We start from the raw sequence: 5,157 nt of genomic DNA, 5'->3' as shown, positions 1-5,157 counted from the left end.
TGACGATCCGTACCGCATCTACGTTTATAATATCTTTGGCACAGTAAATGATGTATCCACGCTGATATTTCTGCCATGCGCAGTAGTGATTTATGTGTATTTTTAGGTGATGTTTACCCTAATTATGGTTATGTTAATCGTGCTCTACTCCAAATTTCCTCAAGTGTGCGCCAGTCATTTTTTTTTTGACAGAAATAAATAAAAAAGTCATGACACCGGGAAAAGTACGTTTTAATTAATTCATCTGTCCTTCTAAAATGACTAGAATTTTTTAAACTAATAAAATTTTGAGAACTAGTAAAATTTTGAATATCAGTGAGAATAGGAAATTTTTGAAAATAAATCAATTTGATAAAGTTTTTGAAAAAAAAATTTTGAAATTCAAACAAAAAAATTGAAAATTTTTGCTCAGTTCCTAGAGTACAGACCAAACCCCTCGGTAAAATTTTGAAAATTAGTAAAGTTGTTAAAGTTTTTGAAAATTACTAAATTTTGAAAATGTTGAAATTAAAAACAAAAAATCAAAAATGGTAAAATTTTGAAAATGATTAAAGTTGAGAAAATTTGTGAAAATTAGTAAAATTTCAAAAATTTTCAAATTCAACAAAAAATTTGAAAAATTTTCAAAATTAGTAAAGTTGGAAAAGTTGTTGAAAATTAGTAAAATTTTTGAAATTTTGAAAATTGAAAAATGATAAAATTTTGAAAATTGCTTTAAATGATAAAGTTTTTGAGAATTACCGAAGTCGTGAAAATAAAAAAAATTTTGAAAAATTTTGTAATTTTTCGTGGTTCAGGTCAACCCCCACTCAAATTTCCCATAATATCTGTAATGGCGGATCTCCACTCCAAATTTCCTATAATATCTGTCATGGCGGACCCCCCACTCCAAATTTCTCATAATATCTGTCATGGCGGACCCCCACTCCAAATTTCCCATACTATCTGTCATGGCGGATCCCCCACTCCAAATTTCCCAAAATATCTGTCATGGCGGACTCCCCACTCCAAATTTCCAATAATATCTGTCATGGCGGACCTCCCACTCCAAATTTCCCATAATATCCGTAATGGCGGACACCCCACTCCATATTTCCCATAATATCCATCATGACGGACCCCCACTCTAAATTACCCATAATATCTGTCATGGCGAACCCCCTACATCCCAAATTTCCCATAATATATGTCATAGCGGACCCCCACTCCAAATTTCCCATAATATGTGTCATGGCGGATTTCCACCACTACAAATTTCCCATAATATCTGTCATGGCGGACCCCCTGTCACTTTTAGTTGACCGTTGCTGACAGTAGGACCATGCAGTAGTTGTTTGATCTTTTTTTTTTTAATTTTTGTATACAATATTTCCTAAATTCAAATAATTTGATATAATTTCTCATATATGTCAGACAATTTAAAATAATTAAATTAGAATAGTCCGCAGTGTGTGATTTTGGTTCGAATTCAAACAATTTGTTGAAATGATATTGATAGGGCGAAAGGAAATCTTTGATTCTTGCAGATTCTTAGCACGTCCAGTTCGCAGAACCGGTGGAAACTTTCCGAGAAATGTATTTCCCCGCCAAAAAAATGCGATATAAATAGATGAGTAGCTCTTTAAAACTGCTTTCTTGAACACTTATTATATAATCTAATTAAATAGTATTTAGTTGATCTTTAATTAAATAAATAAATTGATTAAATAAATTATTAAAGAAATATCTAATTTTCTTTTAACTTTTAATACTTTTCACATTTCCTAATTTAGTATATGTACTAATAACTAAGTTGTCAGATTCAGCCTTTAAAAGTAGGAAAAAAACCTTTAAAAAGTCTGGGCTATTAATTTCAGCTTCAGTTTAGAGTTAAAAAATTATGTTTTTTTTTGCAATTACAATCATTTTTAATACAAAATACAAATTTGGAATATTTATTTGCTTGTTACAAAGGTGAAACCACCATTCCAAGTTTTGACAAGAATGAATCACCCCGTATCTGTCTCTTTTTAAAGTTATATAAATATAATTTTCGTAAGATTCCGGAGATATTTCAATAAGATTTTTGAAGATTTCACATATGTCGAAAAAAAATTCAGAAAATTTGTATGCATTTTTTTTATTTTGCAGGACACAAAATATTAAGAAAAATTAAAGTCAGCTTAAAAGATATTTAGGACTTTCAGAAGATTTGAAGAAATAATTTTTCGAAAAACTATTCATGTTTTTAAATATTTATAATCTCGTCAAAAATTCTGAAATTCTTAAATAATTTTTGTAATAAAAAATTACATTTTTACAATGACCTTCAAAACTTGGGGATTTGTAGAAACTTCCAGAGGAATCTTACCAAAAAATTTCATCCTTCCAAAATTCTTAAATAGCTTTAAATTACTTTAAAACCTTTACAAAACTTCTACATCTTCGAAATATCTTTTGAAATCATTCAGTTTTCCTGAAAAATCTTTTAATTGTCCTAAAATTTTCTAGATTTTCTATCGAGTGTTTTAAAATCAAACCACAATTTTTTAAAAGATTAAGATATTCTAAGTTTTTTGCCCACTATGTATTTAATTTTTCTTACCTCTTTTAAAGTTTGAAAAAGTATACAATATGTACACTACGATAGAAAAATTTTAAGAACAGAGTTATTTCCTATAATATTAGAAAACCCATTTGCAATTAAAATTTTCTTTTAAATCAATAATGTTTAGAAACAGCTGGAAAACATTTGATCATGAAATGAAATTCATTAATTGAAAATTTCCATTGACAAAATCGATGTTGCGGTAAACTCGTAATATTTAATAATAGACTTTATTACAGACGGTTAACTTAAACATTTTTTTTTTTATTGCCTCGGAAAATTCTTCGAAATTGTAGAAGCCAACTGCAAGAATAAAAAACGAACATATATATCTTATTTTTTTCATATCTAACTTTGTTTATTAAATCATTAATATCCAGGGGCGAACTGGACCTATTACCTCTATTAATAACAGTTAATATGCATAAATATACTAAATTGCATGCATATTTTACAACAAATCTCATATTAAATTATCGCAAACAATAAAAAATTCCTTGAAACATTTTTAAATACTGTCAAATATCGCAATTCCTTCAAAATATTTTGATACACCTTAAACTTTTTTTAAAAAGATTTTTAAAGTACTTTCGAATTTTTTTAAATAACCATTCTAAAATTTTTTAATTCTCTAAAATTTATTAAAATAACAAAACTAAGTTGAAAATTCCTTGACATCTTTTAAAACATCCTTAAACATTAAAAATCTTTTGATATCTTTTGAAATCTCTTGACATTTTTTAAAGCTCTTGAAAATATATTGAAATTTTAAAAATATGAAATATATCAAATCCTTTAAAATCTCATATTAAATTACTATAATCAATTGAAAATTCCTTGGAATTTTTTTAAATTCTCTTAAATTCGTCAAATCCTTTAAAATCTTTTTAAATACCTAGAACTTTTTTTAAAGATTTCTAAAGTACTTTCGAATTTTTTTAAATAACCATTCTAAAATTTTTTTATTTCTTTGGAATTCCTTTAAATTATAAAACGAAATTAAAGATTCTTTTACATCATTCAAAACATCCTCAAATATTTAAATCCTTAAAAATCTTTTGAAATCTCTTGAAATTTTTTAAAACTTCAGATTGAAATTTAAAAAAAGGAAAAAGTACCAAAACGTTAAATATTGAAATGTTTGTAGATTAGAGTTTTGAAACTTGGATAAATAAAACTTTAAAGCTTTCGAAATCTAATTTTCAAACATTTTCAACTATTCAATAAGAATAATTTTCAACTCGATGATATTCAAGTCTTCAATTTTTGAATTGTAAACTTGAAAGTTTATTTATAAAAAAATAATAATTATGTATTAATTGAAAGCGTTTAAAATTTAAACGTATGTTTTTCAATTGGACAGTCTCCAAATGAAATTATGTCAGACTGAAATTTAGAAAACAGAAAAATTTCCAAATGTTAAAAATTTTTATGTTTGAAGATTAGTTAAAGTATTAAATTAAAGTGTTAATAGAAATCACTCGAATTAAACTTTAACTATTTCTGAAACGATTTTTATAGTATATTTATTTATGATTCATAATTTTTTGTAAATAAACTTCTAAGTTTACAATTCCAATTTTGAAGACTTGAATTCCATCAAGTGGAAAATTACTTATATTTCATAGTTGAAAATAAGATTTCGAAAGTTTTGAATTTGTATTGATTCCATTTTCAAAACTCTAATCTACAAAAAAATGTTGTAAGCAATCTTCAATTGATTACGGTAATTTAATATGAGATTTTAAAAGATTTATTATATTTTAGCATATTTTAGCAGATTCTAAGGAACTCTCAATTGATTTCAATAATGTAGTATCAGATTGTAAAAGATTTTAAATATTTTAGGTTCTTTTTTTAAATTTCAAGGAATTTTCAGGAGATTTCAAAAAATTTTAAAGGATTTTAATTATTTGAGGAGGTTTAAAAAGATGTCAATGAATTTTCAATTCATTTTTATAATTTAAAGGTATTTTAAAGAATTAAAAAAATTATAGCAGGTTTATTTTAGGATAAGGTCATATTTTAGGATGTTTTAAAATATTCCAAACATTTTCAATTAATTTTATTAAAAATTCCGTTCTTTTAGTATACAATTCAGCCTCTTGGATGAAAATTTAAATTTTGTTTAAAAATTTAGCTATTTTTTTGAAAACAATTTCAACATTTTTTTTTAATTCATGTATTTTATTCAAATTCTTTATTTTTGGAGAAAACTAATTGTTTTAGTTGAAAGTTGAACTATTTCTATTAAAAAATAGTCAAATAGTCATTAATATTAATATAATATTTTATAATTATAATATTTACATCAATAATATATATAATAGTAATAATATACATGTTATATACACCTTAAAAAACATTACCTCAAAATCGACTCATGCATGAAATTAAGAATAACGCGAAACAACAAAATCGCCAGTTTCTTTAATTTCTTTATAATGGGAATCGAGATATAAATCGAAGACCACCGAAATCTTTCGAAACTTTCAGATCGGCAACAAAGATATCTTTAAGATTAAATTAATAATTAGATATTTATAAACCTTTTTATAAACAGAGTGTTA

The sequence above is a fragment of the Belonocnema kinseyi genome, chromosome 9 (assembly GCF_010883055.1).
Source record: "Belonocnema kinseyi isolate 2016_QV_RU_SX_M_011 chromosome 9, B_treatae_v1, whole genome shotgun sequence".
Classification (NCBI taxonomy): domain Eukaryota; kingdom Metazoa; phylum Arthropoda; class Insecta; order Hymenoptera; family Cynipidae; genus Belonocnema; species Belonocnema kinseyi.
This window is presented reverse-complemented; position numbering follows the sequence as displayed.